The sequence below is a fragment of the Rattus norvegicus genome, chromosome 5 (assembly GCF_036323735.1).
Source record: "Rattus norvegicus strain BN/NHsdMcwi chromosome 5, GRCr8, whole genome shotgun sequence".
Lineage (NCBI taxonomy): Eukaryota > Metazoa > Chordata > Mammalia > Rodentia > Muridae > Rattus > Rattus norvegicus.
In genome coordinates, this window is record NC_086023.1 from 160,102,930 (window position 1) to 160,123,321 (window position 20,392).

Sequence of the window (20,392 nt, forward strand, 5' to 3'; positions counted from 1 at the left end):
GGTGGATTCTGACTGAGCAGTGAGTCTCAAGTTCACACAGCCGAAGGGTAGTGGGGTTTATAAGCCGGGACCTCCTGGGGCCTCGGGCTTGTCTAGTCATGATGTAACCAATGCAAATGTGTGTTCAGATTTATGCTGATCTGCTCGCGATTCAATTTACAACCGGTACAATTGCTGGGTAAAGTGATATTTCTGGGGAGCAGAGAAGTGTGAATGTAGCAGAAATGATGGGGAAGGGGGGTGGAGAGGGGAGGGGGCCCCTGGTTGAAGAGGACGATGAGTGGGAGGAGGTGCTGGGGAGTCCAGGGCAGGACCTGAGAGGGAAGGAATGGCCATCCCCAGAGCTGAGGAATTTCCATATGATTCTGAGGATTGGGTCTCCATAAGGACAGGCAGGAGTGGGTGGAGGGAGTAAGTAAGTGATAGAAAAGATGGGGAGTGGAAAAAAAGGGAAGGAAGGAGGGAGGAGGGGGCCAGGAAGGGAGAAGGGCGAGAGTGGAGGAGGGAGGAGGGGGAAGGAGGGAGAGGACTCTGTAAACACTTTACACACCGCTGATGAACCACAATAGCACTGCTGGCTCCGTCCTATTTAGAACTCAGATCCCGATAACCACCTTCTGGTAGTTACAGTGGTCCTCATTCATCCAGGAGTCTCACATCTGCAGAGCCAACCAACCACAGTTGGAAAACAAAACGAACAAACAAATCCTCCCCCCCAAATGAACCCGTATTAAACATGGTGATGCTTTCCTTGTCACCAGACCCCGAACGGGAGAGCAGAGCAGACATGTTCCTAGCACGGAGGTCGTAGGTACAGGAAGTCACCTGGGATGGTATGAAGGTTCTACACAAGCACTGCACCATGTGGTAAGAGAATCAGAGCCACCTTGTACATCAGTACTGGTGGAGCCCTAGAACAAATAGAGCTAAGAGATCATTCCGTCCATTCATCCTGGCAGTAAAGGTGCCACAGAAGAAGGCCATCCTGGCCCCTTCCAGGAGGAAGCCATCTGGCTTGAGGATGCACTGGACATTGACTGCCGAGGGTCAGAGGAGAGCCAGAGCAGAGATCTGCTCTCTTAGGACAAAGATGCTAGAGTCTAGAGCTGAGGGCTATGTCAAGACTCATACCTAAAAGAACCCAGCTGGCAGAGAAACAATGGACGCCCTTCCTCACTTGGCCTGTGGTAACAGAGCGTGCTCAAGAAGGGCTCAGTGTAAACATACACGGGGGGAGAGGAGTGCTTTGTAAATGTTGTATAAAGGTTCACGTGCCTTGTGGCCCAACGCTTTTGGGGTTTACTAGCCCTTGGCTCACCAGCCCGCTGACATTGATAATTCTTTTCCTTTTGTAATAAAATCATGTCTATTTCTATCTAACTATGTGTCCCTGGTCTAATGCATTGCCCTTAGACACAAGAGCCTGAATGTCTCAACGGGTGCTCCCGGGACATTCTGGTAGGCGCCCTAGGACTCAGATCCACATTTATCTGTGTGTGTGTGTGTGTGTGTGTGTGTGTGTGTGTGTGTGTGAGTCTGTGTATCTCTATCTATCTACCTACCTAGTTTAAAAACATGTATTTATGTACGTGTTTACTTATCAAATTGTATGTGTGTGTGCCTGTGTTGGCTTATTTGCACAATGTGTGTGCAGGAGTCTGCAAAGGCCAGAAGAGGGCGCCAGATCCCCAGGACCTGGAGTTGCAGGTGGTTGTGAACTGCTCTGTAGATTCTGGGAGGTATTAATTTCATTATTTCCCCCTTTAGTGTCTGTTTCACTGTCCTGACCATTGGTAAGAATGGGGCACCGAAGTCCCCCACTGAACTTGGGTCCTCTGGAATAGTAAGTACTCTTTACTGTTGAGTTATCTCTCAAGCCCCAGAGCCATGGCTATTATGCTGTAAAGCTTCCAAGTGGAGACCATGTCAAACAGCCAGATTCCAAAACCCACCATCCTGGGTCCTGCACCCAGGCACCCAGTTTCGTTACTTCTTTGCTCAAGCTGTTCCAGCACCTGGGACTTCATTTCGTGGTTTTGTGACTTCTCTATGCATCTCTATCTGCCTTCTCTATGCATGACACAAAAGTCTCTTCTCCCTGATGTTCTCTCCAGTGTAGATCGCCAATCCAGGCCTCTCTGAACTCAGCCATGGGTAAAGCAACACAGCATGGAGGAGCATCAGTACCTGACCCTTCTGTCATTGTGAGGAGATGATGAAGGAATTCAGACTGGAGGGCGAAGAAGAAACATTGTAACTCAGAGTGCTATTCCAGAGCCCAGCTCGCCCCTGAGAACAACTCTGTCCTTAGTTGTAATTCCCTGATAGAGTCAAGAGTGTATTCTTTGTTATGCATTAGGGTGTGTGTGTGTGTGTGTCTGTGTGTGTGTGTGCAAGCATGAGTACATGTTCGTGTGAGTGCATATGTGCATTTGTGCATGGACATGTGTGTTTGTGTGTGTGTGCCTGTGTGTACATGAACATGTCTTTGCACTTGTTTGGACACCATGTGTTTGCATGTGTGTTTGTGCATGTGCATGTGCACGCGCAGGTGTGCTATGTGTCTCTGTGTGTAGGGGGAACAGGCTGTTCAGGCTTTATCTGATACTAATTAACTTGTTCTAAAAATAATTATCACAATTCAAAAGTTTCTCAGGTCTCAACTAACCTCTCCCTTCAGTAGGAAGAAGTGGGAGGTTCCCATGGCTGGCTTTCACACCCCGGGAAGAAGCAAAATAGAAAAATTAAAAAACATCCCCCTCCCCCAAGTCCATCGTCCTCCCGACAGGTGCATCCCTGGAGCATTTGTGTTGGCCGAGCCCTCTTCCTGGAACACTTCTGCCTAGGTTTCTTTCTGATTGGATTTCAGTTCAGCAAACCTCAGTCAAACATCTTACATGCTCTTGGGGAGCAGTCTTCTTTGTACAGGTCGATTGTCCTAGACACTCTTGAGGAACAGTCTTTATTGTTCCAATGTCTTTGGTAATATAGTAGTCTCCTCCACCCCATGCACAGATGACAAATTCTAATAGCAGCAGTGGATTCCTGGAACCACAGACGGTACTGAATCCTGTGTATGCCCCTGTGATAAGGTGTCACCTTTCACACGAAAAATGTTCTTCATGGCTTCTCCTTGACCCAGAAAAGTGGCCAGTATCTCTGCCATTGTGCTGTGGGGGACATTCGTTAGTGAACTAAACTGTCCTTGGACATATGCACTGTGGTACGGCCATGGTTCATCTGACAACTGGGATATTACTGAGGGGGATATTACCAGGTAGGTAGTGCATACAGTATGGATACACCAGACAGAGGGATGATGTCCTGGGCAGGATGCAGGGCAATGCTGTGAGCTGTTCTCATGCTACTCAGAACAGTGTGTACTTTAGAACTAATGAATCATTCTAGAGTTCTCCATTTAATGTGTGTAAGGGCTGGAAAGAACACTAAAGTGACCTGTTACATATATATATATATATGCATATGTGGGGTTTCACGCATGCACAAGTCCCACAGTGCCAATGTGGAGACAAGAGGGCAACATTCTGGAGTTGCTGCCTTCCTCCTATTGTGTGGCTCCAACTTAGGTCATTTGATGGCGTGCACCTTTACCCACTTAAAATTTTGCTGGCCTCAAGGATTGTACTTTGGGGTAGGAAATTTGTTTGAACTCTGTCACCTGAGATCAGAAATAGAGAAGAAACATGCCGAGGGTTTTGAAGAAAAGTCAAGCCAGTGACAGTGTGGGGCTTCCCTCTTTTAGGCTTTAGAAGCTGGGGGAGGTCCCATGCCATGAACTCGATGAGTAGATTATAGCATATGCTAGTAGTCATATTATCCTAAATCCCAGGTACCGAGGGTTGGGGGGAGTTAACAGCTGGAGATGTTAGACAAGATATAACAACTGTCCTTTCGAATGCCCCTGAGCCCGAAAGGGGACAGAGAATTCCTGAGAGGAAGAAAAAGCAAAAACCAGGCAAGCAGGCTGAGGCCATGCTTGCAGAGGATGGGAGCCATCTCGGTACCAAAAGGCGTGATTGATGTTGGCAAGTTCAGTATGAAGATGCTTAGATTTTACCGTAGAGCAGGGACAGCCTCGCACCTGCCCCAGACAGAGATAAAGCAATGCAACGTCCCAACTTCAGCTCTTTTCCTGTTTTCTGTTATTTTTAACAATCGCACAACATTTCCTTCTGGGCATCATGTGGCCATCTCGTTGCCATGTTGGAAGAGAGATTATCTCGGCCCTGTAGCCATGGCAACCAATTGAGCAGAGCAATGCAATGATAGCTAGGTCTGTGGTAATGGGGATGTGGCTGTTGACACTAGAGGGACAAGGGAGGAGAGGGTCACAAGGGCTGTCACCTGAGACTCTGGCCATTACTTATTTCTGTTTCCCCAGGTGCAAGTGATACTGGGGAAGTTCCCGGAGAATACAGGAAGCGGAAGATGAACCGAAGTGGCTGGGGATCTCTACGGTGCAGCTCCCATGAGGTTAGCGATCTATACCTGTGTTGGGACCTTAAGGTTATGCAGTTGCTTTGTGGTCATCCACACTCCTTTGACTAAGCCCTCCCCTATGATCTACATTTAAGCCAGATAAAGTCACTGGCTTTCCAGGTTGGTCTTTGGTGGGGTCGCTCCTCTGGTTTGTTTTCACTGCTCCATGTGGAGTAAGTAGATATTTGTTCATGACTCCCCAGAACAGCTAACATAACTAAGTGAATTCCAAAGACCGGTCCTTCACAGAGAACACTGAAAGTACATCCACGACTCACGAAAGACAGACTTTCCAAAATAAGAGACTTGAGGACACGTTCAAGCCATAGGGGATGAAGTCCCAAAGAGCTATGGGCCATGGAAGAAGTTACCTTTGGTTTAAGGAAGCGGCAAGGACCGTGTCCTTTCTGTATTGGACAAACCAAAGCAACTATACAAACAAACAAAACCCTCAGGGTTTCCTGGAGGTGATATTTGTGTGTCCTTGAGTGTGGGGACCGCTGTTGTGTAGCTGTGGTTTAAAGTCCCTCAAGAGTCCCCATGTGTTGGGGGCTTGTTCCCCAGAAGCACACTATTGCGAGAGGCATGGTGGGAGGTTATAAGCATGTAATATGACAGTCCAGGTGTAGCTCAGGCCACGGCACCTGGGGCACTCCTCTCCAGGTGCAGCTCAGGCCACAGCACCTGGGGCACTCCTCTCCAGGTGCAGTTTAGGCCACAGCACCTGGGGCACTCCTCTCCAGGTGCAGCTCAGGCTTAACACCTGGGACACTCCTCTCCAGGTGCAGTTTAGGCCACAGCACCTGGGGCACTCCTCTCCAGGTGCAGTTTAGGCCACAGCACCTGGGGCACTCCTCTCCAGGTGCAGCTTAGGCCACAGCACCTGGGGCACTCCTCTCCAGGTGCAGCTCAGGCCTTAACACCTGGGACACTTCTCTCCAGGTGCAGTTTAGGCCAGATTCCCAGGTGCCAAGATAGCTCACTTGGGAGGTGAGTTTATATCAAAAGGGGTAATGGTGGTCATGCTCCTGTTCCTCACCCTTCCTTGCCTCCTGGGTGGAAAGCAGAGAGCCTGGATGCAGTCCCTATGCTCTGAAACTTTCCCCATCGACTTCAGAGCCCTGTCCATGGTGTTGTCAGTCTTTGGTGCTGTGCTCAGGGTCTCCACCTGCTGTTTTCTCTCTGTCTGTCCATGACATTAATAACTCTTCTAATAAACTCTTTAATTCCCAGTGATGGGTTTCAGTGTTCTTCTTGAGCCCCATCCTTTCAGAGATCGTTAGGGTAATGGGGGAGGTGTATATCCTTGGAAGGGATTTAAGTATTTTCCAAGTAATCCTTTGGGTGTTCTCAAGAGAAGGTTCTTATAAAATAGACAAGGCTAGTCCTTCCATTTTCTGCTTCCTAGGTTGAAATGAAGCTCCTGGCTCCTAAATACTCCTGCTGTAATATAATGCCATCTGTTACTCTTACCAGAAGTCAAGGAAGTAAAGCTATACAATTTGAACCTCAACCACCCCAAAATTGAGCTGCACCAACCTACTTTCTTGATAAGTAGTCTGCCTCCGGTGTTTTGTTACAGTCGTATAAAAGCTGACCGATTACATGTTCATTAGTTGAGAGATGAACACAATTTGTCTCTGACCAGTGCCGTCTGTCCTGTGACTCTGCTATAGATAAGAATAAGGGTTAGTCTTTTAAGTCCCCCATTCGCACAGCTAGCATCCCCAGAGACTCAGACCAATGCCTGCCCAATGCCTAGCTCCTGAGCTGTTTCTCATGCACTGCCCTCTTCCAGATTCAAGGAGACCAGAAGATGGGCTATTTTTAGCCAGACCTCTGTAGAGGGAATAATTCTAGATTCCGCTAATGAGAAAGACGGAGGAGGGAGGGAGGGAGGGAGGGAGGGAGGGAGGGAGGGAGAGAGAGAGAGAGAGAGAGAGAGAGAGAGAGAGAGAGAGAGAACGCGCGTCCCTTTTTCAGGGGACCAATCACTGGGCGAGGAGTAGGCGGGACTTTCAGGTCGAAACCTGAAGAGAGGGCCTTGCGGTTTTTCGGACATGGAGAGAGCTTGGGGTAGAAGATGCAGTGAAGGAGAACTAGAGGCCCTGGCGGACCCGCCACCAGAGGATTTAATTTGGTATGGCTTACTAATTAGGATGTTAGTAGTTGCGCCCAGCGATTGAGTGACCTGTTGATTTTAAACTAAAGTTTGTGTGGTGTTTTCCTTCACAGTGACTCAACTGAGTTCCAGAGAAAGGTATGGTGGCAAAGCACCCCAGTCAGCCACAGAAGCTGGATGTGTGGGACTGGCATGGCAGTGACTCGCTATGGTCCCAGTGGAGACACTTTGGGAGCTCCGGGCCAGAGAGTCTGTGGAGATGAGAATAGACCGCCAGTGCAATGTCGCCTGCCAGTGTCCGGTGTAGGTCTTTTTAAAAATTATTTAACGCAACAAGAGAGGAGTCGAACAAGCAGCCAACATTGAAGGATTTGTAAACAACACGATGGTCTGATTATCTACAAAGAGGTTGGCAAGGATCTGAAGAAGGATGACAGCAAACAAGTGACCAGTATGCACACTCTTCTGTAAGATCAGTGGGCGAGCCAGCCGTAAGCTCAGCATTTGGGAGGTAGAGGCAGGAAGATGGGGTTAGGCTTGGAGTTCAGGCCAGTGTTGCAACAATGTTGCTGTGGGGCTGGGCTATGCGCCAGTGTCTCAAAGTAACAAATAAATAAGGGAGTCAGTAAAATTAATTGCTTTGATGATTGCATGGGGAACGCGAAAGGATGGAGCAAAGTCTATGTAAACCAGTTACGGAGAACGCTGTAAAGCTTTCCCAAGACATAACTGGAGGTGGATGACAGAGAAGAGTCGAGAGCAGAAAGACAGAGGTAGCTAGTTTCTTAGCACTCAGCCATCCCATCCTGGTGCCGCACCCCGGAGACCACTGGCCCCAGCTCTAACACTACATGCTGGGAATCGGGAAAGAATGCTCAGAGCACTGTTGTTAAACACTGGAAAGTCAGAGTCTCCCTCGTTGCCACCCATAAGAGGGCCCAAGTGGGCTCACTGTCGCCACTCCATGAAATACTGTAGATTACTACAGTCCCGAGAAGGAAAGAACACTGCAGGCCATGTGGTAGCCACCGTGTGCTGTAGACTAGTAGGATGTAGAGCTAAAAAGCAAATCCCAGAGGAAAGCACGTAGATCTGCCCCACTTGTATATCCATGATATGCAAAATGGAACTGTGTACTATCCATGGATGTAAGTGTATGTTGAGATATGACCAAAGGACTCGTGGAGGTGCAAAGTACTGAATCCGGGTAGGAGGCACTTCCGGGGAGGTGGCCAAAGACATGGGTAGTGTGCAATGATGACGATAGCCTGGCTTGGTGAGGGTGAAGAAAGGTCTCCACGAGCCCTCTCCTGGTTCAGATGCTCAGTATAATGGGTTCGAATTCCAGAGTTCGTTGCGCCTATTTTTGTAAACATGAATTCTAATTGGTTGATGAGATGCCCCAGTTGGTAAGGCACCTTGAGTCGCAATGATGAGAACCTTGGACTGGCTGCTCAGAACCTTGTAGAAGGCCAGGCTCAGGGGTGTGCACTTGGATCCAGCAGCGCCACGGAAGGTAGAGACTGGTGAATCCGTGGCTGCTCCTGATTTAGCTAACCCTAGCCTGTCTGTTATAGATCCAGGCCAGTGAGAGATGCCTTTTCAAGTAAAAGATCGAAGGTGTGTGAGGAATGACATTTGAGGTTGTCTTTTGATCTCCACATGCACATACATGTTCTTCCTCACATGAGCAGGAGCGCGCACGCGCGCGCGGACACACACACACACACACACACACACACACACACACACCACTGAAAATGCAAAAACCTTAAAACCAAAAAGCATATCTGGGGAAGGAACTTGTATTGGTTTCTGTAATCCATTCACGGACCCTGACCTGCTCACAGAGCAGGGAAAGGTATTCCCAGGCCTTCCCTGATGGGGTGCTGACCCTCCAGCTAGGAGTGATTTACTGAGAAATGTAGCTTGTTACAGACAAGGTCGAGACTAGAATCCAGGCCTTTCTTTGCATAGAACCCTTTCTCAATGATTTATGAGCTTTGAAGGCTGGAGTTTCTATTTATTGAATTTTGTAAACAGGAGAGATGACCTTCCAAATACAAGCAGGAAATAGACGCAGGTAGAGGGCCAAGAAGAACTACATAGCCCCACCTCTTCCTCCGGGGACCGCAGACGAAACGTTGATGTTTCGGTTCATACGTGACGAGGCAGGCACAGGAAAAGACACCGGAGTTTAACACGGATCACAGTTCTGAGATTCTACAAGTGTTCGGTTTGAGCTTGCGGTCTGTTTGAGCTCAACAAACTCCCTCGAGCTGAAGACATTCCAAGTGGTGTTTTCCTGGCCGTGCAGGAAGGGGAGTGAACAAAGGACTCTGCGATGTAAATTTCAGACCCTGAAAAGTCTGAACTCAGGAATTGACACACGGGTCCCAGTGCTTTCGAGGACTCTGGGGCATTAAGGCAGGAAAGACGCATCTGTTAGAAAAAGAGAAAAAACGTCCCCCAAAGTCGATGTGGTGGAGGTGATAAGCATCTCTTCCGGCATTTGCCCGGGGACCTCGGGGCTGCTTTTTCTAGGAAAGTCTATTTAGGCCCTGACACAGATTTCATTTCTTTTTAAGGCAACAAGGGTGATAAAGTATCTTAGTATAAAATCAATAGAAAGCAGTTTAGTGGCTTCTGAGAGTCTTCCAAGAGGCCTTTCCTCCCCGTCCTCTCCGCACGAGAGATCAAAGAAGTTACCGGCTTCCTTGTGTGTTTTAGTTATTTCCTACGTAAATCACCAAAGAACATTTAGGAAGCCATTTAGAATGGGGAAGGGCTCTTCTCTCATCCCAGCACCCCTCACCTCCCCCATAAAGGATGGAGGGAGAAAAGACCCTCCCATTAAACTAGGCGACAGGCCAGAAGACTTGGGGAGGGGTTATTTTCTTAAGCACTACGTTGCTGGTGTTTCTGGAAGAAAAGCAAAGAAACAAACGGGCTTCCATCTTCTCCCTGAAAAGCTTTCTTTCTACCTGTCAGGCACCCGGACTGAAGCTCTGGATTAGCAGACTCAAAAATCATTGGCTGTCCACGTGTGTAGTATAAACTAAGGTAGCGGCTAGACCTGTCATGGGAGGTGTAGTCACTGTCATTCCTGCAGAGGAGATCGGGTGCAGAGGGTGGTGGGGGCGGGGTGGGGGGAGAACCAAGAGGTGACTCTGGCCGTGGTACATGCCTGGCTCACACCACTGCCATTGGAATTCATGCTTGTGAAAACCTGAAGGCTGTGTAGGAATCCCATCAGCATACCGTCAGTCAGCATAATATGATCATTCGCAATGGTTTCTTGCCCCCCCCCCCGACAGCCATCTTGCTATGACATGGTCTCACTACACAGTTCAGGCAGGTCTGAGATACACAATCTTTCTACCTCAGCCTCCCTAACATTGGAATTACCCCTGTGCTGGTTCTCACAATACCTTGATAGGATGCTATTTCCATGCCTCAATGGAGCTACGGTTCTTTGGGACAACTTGCTTTAGTAGATGAAAACACACTCACTCTTGGTACCCATAGGCTGATGCTGAAGTTCTCAGATGCTCAAGTGTCCTATCTGAGGTGATACAGGACTTGCATACAGCCTATATGCAACCTGTAGGGCTCCTTTAAAGTCTTGCTAAGGAGAGACCATGACCAGAGCAACTCATAAAATAAAGCACTATAGTTTCAGAGGATTAGTCCATTATTATCTCGGTGGGGAGCAGGGAGGCAGCAAGGCAGGCATAGTGCTGGAGCAGTAGCTGGCAGCTCATATGTGATCTACAAGTTACAGGCAGAGCTCAGGACTGGGCTTGGTAAAGGCTTTTGAAACCTCAAAGCTTACTCTCCAGTGGCACACCTCCTTCAACAAGGCCACACCTCCTAATCCTTCCTAAACAGCCCACCATGTGGGAACGAAACATTCAGAATGGCCTATAGGGACCATTCTGTATTTAAACCACCCCACCTTTAGATCATTTGTAGGTGCTTCACACTTACACAGTATGATTGCAATGCTAAGAACTCTTCTACTCTGTAGCTTTTGACAAGAGGGCAGGCACAGATGGGTCAGTTGGTAAAGCTCTTGGTTGGAGCTGGGATAGCACAAAGACATGAGTTAGATTCCCAGATGTCCTATAAAAGAAGCCAGGCAGGGTGACAGACATTTGCAACCTACTGGTGGGGAGGTGGAGACAAGAGAAACCCAGGATTCACTGGCTAGCCCCTCTAGCCTACTCTGTGAGCTCTAGACCAGTACAGCAGTGAGGGTTTGTCCCCCACTCAAAAAGTGATGGCATCTGAGGGACGGTACCTGAGGTAATCCTCTGACTCCCAAATGTATGTGCGAATATACATGCATGCATATATACATACATGTCACAAGCATACACACACACACACACATACACACACACACACAGACAAACACACACACACACACACCAGCCAGAAAAATTCTGTACCTGTTCTGCATTAGACACATGTTTTTGTTGTTGAGTATCTGTGATCTGTGGTTGGGTAAACCACCAGGCATGGAAGGCCATCCTGTGACCCCAGGAATGCACATGACTTCTGGTGGAATGTTCTAGAGCCATTGTGACCTACCACTCTCTCTTTCCCTCACTCTGACATGATGAACATCTGACAGTTCCTTTACTGTAGTTTCCTGAGGGTATCAGTGGACAGAGCTCAGGGCTACGTGTAGTAAGAGTGAACATTACTTAGGATGAATTTTTAAGACACAGAGCATGTATATGTTTTTTGTTTGTTTTTGTTTTTGTTACTGCAACTGATGCCAACCCATGCTAGCAGACATGTTCTCACTGTGCAACGAGAACCAGGAGATACGTTAAACACTGTGGAAGAATCATTTATAATGATCTGGTGGGACAGACTGAGCAATTATACTCCTTTTACTGACGAAGCATTGTGGGCAGTGGAGACTTTGAGCAGCTGGCTCAAGGTCACAGAGGGGGCCTGTGGTGAAGCTCAGAGTCCATGTTGGGCAATCTGGTTGCCATGAAAACCACTGTACTGGGTGAGCCATTTAGGGACGCCTGGCTGTTGTACATGGGGGAGAAGAAAGATCGCTTTCCAACAGCAGCCTTTGACCACTCCTTCACCTAACTCTGCAAACAGTGTGAGGTTAATACAGATAGTAACCCCCGAGAAAGAGGCACACGTCTAGCTGGGTGGAGCTTTTGTGACCCATGGAGAAGCAACTTGATGGTCTTCCCAGGGGCAACTTGGAAGAGAAATAATGAGGTTGTAAGGGAGAGCTCAGAGCAGCTGAGCTTGGTGGGGGAATGAGTGCAATCTTGAGACTTGGGAGTAGAGGCAGAAAGATCGGGAGTTCAAGGTCATCTTCTGTTATATATTGAATTTGAGGCTAACCTGGGCTATACATAACCCTGTCTCAAAAAATGACACCAGCCATAACAAATTAAAGTCATGAAGCAGTTTGTGGGGAAGGTGAATTCAGTGTTCAGTTTGGTCCCAAGTTTATTCGGTATAACTCTAAGGCAGGCTAGAAGCTAAAAGACAGTGGAGACCCTTCCGTGTGTGTACCTGAGTGTGTGTGGCAGATAGATGGAGCTGAGCATAGGGATAGAATCTAGACCAGACTGCGACTAGCCCACAAAACCTACAGCAGCCCTTCCCCTCTCATTGATACTGACAGAATGACACACACCGACCGAGGCCACTTTTGTGGGTCTCTAGCTAACAGACGGACAGGTGCCAGGATCTCTCACCTGGGAAGAGAGTTTGCATGCTACTGGGTACTGGTGGTCATTCATCCCGTTCCCTAACTCTCCCCTGCCCCCACATCAGAAATCAAAGAGTCCAGCTACAGGCTTGTGCTGTCAGAGACCTATAAGAAGAGACCCCAAGCCCTACCTTTTGGGCCTGAATTCTCCTTAGAGCCCTGGCTGTGGTGTTGTCTGTCTGTGCATAGCATGAGTAATCCTTCTAATAAACTTTAACCTCTAATAGTCTGTCTCATTGTCCCTTTGAGCCTGCACCTGAGATCTTTCATCAGGGTGACACGTGGGACACTCTTTGGGAGGTCACAGAGAGAACTGCGAAAGGCCTGGGTGTCTAGGAAGTTGTATGACAATGTATTGGAAGTCACCAAGTGTTCCCTGAACATGCTCAATTTATCCTCTATGTAAATACATTCCCAGGGAGTTACCCAAAACCTTGCTGAAGTTCTTTGTATTCTTCTCTCAGAATATTCCTTTCTTACATAAGGAAAAGTGCTTCAAACATAGGACTCTGCCCTTGAATTTTAACCTAACGTGGGCTTTTCCACTCCCAGGCAAAAAGAAAGACAATAGCATGTTTTGAATTTCACCAGAAGCCTCCACTTCTGCATTTCTTATGACTATACATATACATATATGTTTATATACACACACATATATACACATACACATATATTTACATACACATACATATATACACACATGTATACATATATACACATATACACACATATATCATATACACACATTTACATATGTACACACATATAAACACATATGTACATATTCACACATATACATATGTACACACACCTTACGTACATCTACATACATATATACACACATGTACACACATATATAATATTTACATATACACCTATATAACACACACATATACATATATACACACACATACATATTTACATGCATACACACATATACACACATGTACATGTTTAAATGCACATATATACACATACATGTATATTTATACATGCACACATATACATATTTAGACATACACATATATGCACATATTTACACACATATGTACATATTTATACAAATACACATATATATACACCTGTACACACATTTACATAAACACACACACATATGCTTATTTATATGCACACATATATACATATATACACACACCTATAGATACACACACATATGATGTGTACATATACATACATACCCCACATACACACCCTACCTCCACATCCTTCTTGTTTGGCCTCAAGGGACCTGCTTTATCCCTTTTCATACTTTTGGATAATTACAAAAAAACCCTCAGCCCCAAACCCAAAGTTTGCATTTTGCTTACACCCTGTCCGAGGTCCCCTGGGAAATTCTTGAAGAGAGGCGACACCCATCCCCAACTTCAACTCAGAAATCTCTACTGAAGACATTATTTAAATCAAAAGAAAACTTGGGTGTCACATCTCCCAAATTATTCTCTTTATAATGAGATTTTTCTCTTCAAACTTCTGATTTCAACTGGGGCTCCTCGAAAGGTCACGGACTCTTTTCAAAACCCTGAAAAGCCCGTTTTGAAATTGTTTGGGTAAAAATATGCATCTCACGGGGTCAGGAAAATAATGATTTTTTTTTTCTGGCCGAGTCTGATTGAGTGTGTTTTCAGACCCATTCTTGGAGAATTGATTCATTATCTTAATAGGCAGCCAAATGTATGGAGATGAGGAGAGACTTACAATTAATTCTCTTATTAACGGTGCCTGGGCTGTCCTTTCATTTAACTGGTCAGCTCATAATCAGATTCCATATTTGATTTATCGCTCTCAGGAGCAGTTGTCATCTCTGTAACTCTTGATTTCCTCACAGCTAATGTGAGAGACTCTCAGAGTAAAGGAGCATCTAAGGACCTGATACTGGGTAAGTGGCTGGCGCTCACCCTAAGAGGGAAATGAGTGTCATGTGACCCACCATCATCTTGTGATTTGATTTGTTTATTGCCAAATCAGTGCTGCAAGGGCGAGATGGTTTCTACAGCCGAATGGGGCTGGTGTAGTGGTATGATGAGACACGAAAGGGGACCCTATCCATGGAATGGAGGTCGCTTGTTTTGGTTTGCTTTGTTCTTTTCAAGACAGGGTTTCTCTATGTAGTCCTGACTGACCTGGAACCTTGCTTTGCAGAACATTCTGGCCTCGAACTCAAGACTTGCCATCCTCTGCCTCTGGAGTACTGGGATTTAAGACACATGCCAGCATATTTAGTAGAGGTCACTTTTTAATGAGAAGGAATAATTTCCCAAGAGTAGCAGTGAGCCATTATTCATGGGAAGAAGGCGAGGAACTGATCCGTCCTACATACCTGTTTCACTTTGGAATTAGTTAAGGTTACAGGTCAGGAGAAAATGCCATGCAGACACTGCAGAGTGGAGCAGGGGGAGGGGGAGGGGGAAGGGCAGAGGCAGGGGAGGGGGAGGGGCAGGGGCAGGGGCAAGGGCAGGGGCAGGGGCAGGAACAGGGTATTGTCAGGACCCCATTATTGGTCAAGGCAAAATCTTGAACGATTAACAAAGGTTTGGCAAACATCTTGAGTCTTTCTCCATTTCAAACCTTACTCACCAGGACAAAACTAACATTCTTTGACGTAGACTCACATGTAAACACATGTGTGTTCGTATGGAGGGCAGAGGACAGTATCACCCAGTGGTGGTATTATTGGGAAGGGCCAGCACTTTTTGGAGGTGAGATTAGTGAGGGCGCTGTAGATCGTTGGTTGACAGTCCTCCTCTTCGTTTTGTTTGTTTGAGGTGCCTTTCCGGGACTCACCAGTTAGGTTAGGCTCGCTGGCCAGGAAGCCCAAGACATCCACAGATGTCTGCTTCCCTCACTGGGTGTAGCACTACGATTTTCTTTTTACATGGCTTCTGAGGGTCAAATTCAGGCCTTCGCACTCACAGGGCAAGCCCTTTGCTGTCTGAGCCATGTCCCAGTCCTGATGGAGCCTTTGAAAGGTTTCTGCTGCCATTCCTGGATTGTGTGCTCCTGACTCCAAGGCTTCAAACACTTCTGGGATGTGCCCACAGTGCAGGCGGCTGTTTTCCTTTTGTAGACATCCACTCACGTTGTTTGTGACCGAGTGCTTGTAAAGGGCAGTGAAACACAGGCCACGAAGCTCAATTAAAGAGGAAATAAGTGCGCCTTAGAAATGTCAAGGACGGCCCAAGGTCAGCCAGTCAGCTACGAGTTTCTACTCCTCATCAAACAACGATACATGAAACAGTTTGTAAGTGGGCGCTGTGGTTGGGAGAAGTGTGACCCTATAGTCCCTGTGTTAAAGTCTTAGTCCCAGTGGTGGCACTGTTGGGAAGGGACAATACCTTTCGGAGTATTGGACTTCTTAGGATGCTGTCAATTATTGATTACATATCCCAAGAGGTGATTTTGGGGGCCGCCTGAACGTCTGGTTTTCCCTTTGCTCTTTGGCTCCTGGTATCTATGGCTTTGCACTAACACAAGCTCTATTAGTGCAAAGGAAAACAGCCACCTGACCACAGGCTGGAAACAGGAAGCTGACTGCACAGGAAGTGTGTTTCTTTTGTATCATTCTGACAAAAACGCTGAATGTGACACCACAAGGGTGAGAAGGGTTTGCTCGGCTCATGGTGTCAGATGGTTTAGTCCGTTGTGGTAGGAGGAGTCGGGCGGCCGATGCGCCTGGCATCGGGACAGACAGGAAGCAGAATGGAGCAGGAACAGGAAGGGGCCAAGGCAAGATCTAGGACCCACGGATATGTTCCAGTGACTCCTTCCAACAGGCTCCACCTTCCCCAGTTCTACCCCTTCCCAATAACCTACTCAACGATTAAATTCACCAGTCAAAGGAACTCTTCAAAGGGAGCTTTGCAATGGAGCTTGCAGTGGCTTTCTGACATCGCCTGGTTCTGCACGGCGAGCATCGTTGTTTGTGTGCATTGGTAAATTATGGAGTTCACGAAAGTGAAAGGAACCTCTGGGTGAATATTCCAGATACAGACCACACACCTGCCACCTTCAGAGACATGCTCGTGAGACCCTGATTGATCTGTTAGCACATGGACTGACCCCTCCTTCCGTCCCTCCCTCCCCTCTCCTCCTCCTCTCCCTCCCTCCCCCCTCCCTTCCCTCTTCTCCCTCTCTCCCCCTTCCCTCTCTCTCCTCTCTCCTTCCCCTTCCTTCCCCCTCCTTCCCTCCCTCCTCTCCTCTCTCCTTTCTCTTCCTCTCTTCCCCCTCCCTCCCTTTACTCCCTCCCCTCCCTTTGTAGCTCACTTTCTTTGGGATAGAGAGTTGATAGGAAACCTGTTGTAATTTTATGGTCCTACCAAATGCCTCAGGCCAGCCTCACCCCTCTGGAAACTTCTAAGGATCTAAAAACCCCTCAGTCCTCCCCAACAGAAGGATCTATCTCATTCTTCAGGACCTCCACCATGCTATATATACATGGTACTCTCTCTCCTAGTTCAGCCTCTCTTGGGCCTTAAAGGGAACTCTCAACCTGCTCCTGTCAAGGCCTGTCTTAAATGTGAGGCCTCCTTACAATGCTGCTTCTGCTTTGCTCCATTCTAACACTCTCCCACTTCAAGGTCAGATCATGCCCGGTGGCTGCAGAGAGGCTCTCTTTCCGATGAAGTTCATCCCAAGGGGTCATTGTGTTAGCTCCTCTTCACAACACTGCCAATCCTTAGATTGGGGCCACACAATATTCTGTAATGAATTGGGAAGGCAGTAATGACCTCGATGGTCTCTGCCTTGAACTCTGATTTTTGGGGCTGCCATGGTAGATGAGCCATAATTTCATTTTACAGCTCCGTCATCAGCCGAAATCGCTCTGCACCATGGCAGGGACCATCTGTTAAGATGAGACTATGAGGTTTTCTAACCTTTCAGCCCCAGGAAAGGGAAACACATACTTTTCTCCTCATGAGAAGAAAAAGAATCAGAAGAGATTAGAATTCATAACTCACAGGCTGGAAACAGAGACACATGTAAGAGCGTGAAGCCTTGGCCGCAGAGAGCAGCGAGTTTTGGCCGCAGATAACCAGAACGTCTCCTCCACAAGCACTGTCTAAACCCATCTCACTTACACCCAAACCCTCCGCGAGAACGAGGTGTGGGGAGGGTCTAGTGAGGAACTCAATGTCGCCGGCCTCATCAGCAGATATGGATAAGCACGCCAGAGCCAGGAGCCCGTTCATAACACTGCTCTTCCTGGGATACACGAATCGAAGAGTTCCGTCCTCTCTTTGGGGCTGAACTTGCCTAGATCACTATGATTATGTGGGGGACACACACTCATATGTCCCAGGAAAGAGCTGACTGCATATCCGCAAATCACCGCCATGGAAAGAAGGCTCGTTTTCACTCACCGGTCTCATAAATCACACCAGGAATCCATTCCGTCTTTGCCATTTGGAAAACGTGCTTAATTTGTAGCTATTCCATTTGTCCTTGGGGGCAGCAGACGTGTAAGATAGATAGTGGACTTCTACTTTATCATCTCGTGAAAGAGAGCTCAAGAATTTTTAGGGATATCAGCAGGGAGTAGACCCTACATTGCGGAAGCTCCCTTTGAGGAAGGAGGAGGCTCTACGCATGCGTGTCTGGGTCGGCTGCCTACACCTGCGGAACTGCATGGCTTCTTGGGAGGGCGTTACCTGTGGTACGCGCCTGAAGACCCAGTTTTGTTGACCTCATTAGTCACATGACTGTAGAGGGTGGAGATGGGAGAGGACACCTCCCCCTAATTTGAGCTTAGATCTTCCTGTCAAGTAAACACGTGTGCCTTAATGCACAGTTAGTATGGTGTCCAGTTTTATGTCAACTTGACACAGCTACAGTCATTTTGGCAGAGGGCACCTCAATTAAGACGATGCCTCCACCAGCTTGGCCTGCGGAGGATTTTCTTTATCGGTGAACGATGTGGGAGGGCCTAGTTCCCACTGAGTGGAGCCATCTCTATGCTGGTGGTCCTGGATGGTATAAGAAAGCAGGCCGAGCAAGCCGCGAGGAACAAGCCGGTAAGCAGCATCCCTTCATGGTCTCTACTTCAGATTCTGCCTCCAGGTTCCTGCCTGGAGTTCCTGCCCTGACTTCCTTCCATGGCAGTCTATGATGTGGAAGTGTAAATGAAATAAACCCTTTCTTCCCCAACTTGCTTTTTGCACATGGTGTTTTAGCAGAGCATAGGACCCTCATTGCGACAGTCACCGTAATCCACTGACAACAGAGAGAGGGGGTTTGGGCATCACCTTTATTAACACAACAAATTTGTTTTCCAAAGTGTCAGGAGTGCATGAGTCTTTTGCCTATTTTTAAATCTTTCCTGCTACTCACAGAGGTATACAAACTATAGGCTTAACTCGAATGATTTCCCTGTGTGAAAAACACATACAGAGTAAGGAGGGATATGGAGCCCGAACAACCCATGGCCGTCTCCTGTAACCAGGCAACATTTCCACTGGAGGGACTGGGACACTAACTCAATCTCAAAACCTTGGACCTACAATTTGTCCTACCTACAAGGTATGCTGGGGTCAAACTGGTTCAGAAATTGAGGGGGAGTGGGCGACCCAATGACTGGTCCAGCTTGAGACCCACGCCATGAGTGGGAGCCCACCCTGGACATTGCCTGGAGGGCCAGGAACCAGAGGCTGCATTGCCCAGACATCTAGGATACAAGCAAACTTGACCATCAGAAACCAACCAAAGAAACAACAATCACGCAGGTATAGGGCCAGGGAGATGGTTGTTTGGTCAAATGTTCCCTGCACAAGAATAAGAACTTGAGTTCAACCCCCAGCTTCCACATGAAACGTCTGGGTGCAGTAGCTTGGACTTATGACTCCTTACGATCCTGGCACTGGAGGCTGGGTGCAGTGAGTGGCTCGCACTTATGATGGCCCCTATGAGACTGGAAGATCCTTGGGGGTAGATGGTTGGGGTAGTCATTAGCTCCAGGTTCAGTGAGGGACCCTGTCTCAAAATTAAGGTGGAGAGGGATTGAACACTTGTTTAATGGACACTTGTTTTGACCTCTGGCTTCAACGGTGGGATATATATATATATATATATATATATATATATATATCACCACCACCATCAGAACAAAACCAAAATGGATACATCTGCTCTTACTTAAGACCTCATAGAGCCAGGATCTTCTAAAACATCAGGAAAGCAGAGTGGCCTGAGGTTTCTGTGGCTATTCCCTTGGAAGGGACTCACTCTCCCCACCTCCTCTGTCTGTCTCTGTCTCTTTCTCTGTCTGTCTTTCTCTGTGTCTCTGTCTTTCTGTCTCTGACTCTCTGTCTCTGTCTTTCTCTGTCATTCTGTTTCTGATTCTCTGTCTCTCTCTGTCATTCTGTTTCTAATTCTCTGTCTCTCTCTGACTATCTGTCTCTCTCTGTGTCTCTCCCTGTGTCTGTCTCTGTCTCCCTCTATCTCTCCTTTATGTTCCATGGCCCAACCATCCAGCTCAAGAGCTCTCCCTGTGGCCAGTGTGGGCAGACATTAGTGTTCACAGTCCTTCAACAAGGCAGGCACCTGTACAGTCCGTCTGGGCTCAGCCTTTCCTCTATAGAACAACAAATGGTGTGTGTGTGTGTGTGTGTGTGTGTGTGTGTGTGTGTGTGTGTGTGTACGTGCATGTGCGTGGACCTGTGTGTGTGTTCCATTTGGAAAAATGATGACAGTGGGCACCACTCAACAGCGCTGGTACCCAGCATGCAGCCAGACCCTCTGGCATTTACCTTGGAAACCAGTATCAGCATATGGTCTCATAAAAAGCCACCACAAAGTCAAAAGTATAGCTGCAATCCGGGTGGCTTGCTGAAAGTCTCTAGGGGCCAATAAAGCAATGCAACATCGTATTTCACTTAGCCACACTTCCACAATCAGTGAGTACCTTCACTGACATACATGTAAGTGCATTCGTCTTCTCTGGACTTCTCTGTCCCCGTGCTATGGAGATTCTCACAAAGACAGAAGGGTAGGTGTGGGGT

General features: G+C 47.5%; 1 protein-coding gene and 1 long non-coding RNA gene across 3 annotated transcripts in view; both read right to left on the bottom strand.

The window, feature by feature from the left end:
• The window catches only part of Kazn (kazrin, periplakin interacting protein), a 990,282-nt gene that overhangs the window by 427,127 nt on the left and 542,763 nt on the right, over positions 1-20,392 (bottom strand). The window lies entirely within an intron of this gene.
• Positions 8,625-16,434, bottom strand: LOC134479045 (uncharacterized). Its single transcript, XR_010052007.1, has 2 exons — positions 11,077-16,434; positions 8,625-9,064 (listed from the first exon to the last, which is right to left on the bottom strand). It is a non-coding gene; the product is annotated as an uncharacterized LOC134479045 (long non-coding RNA).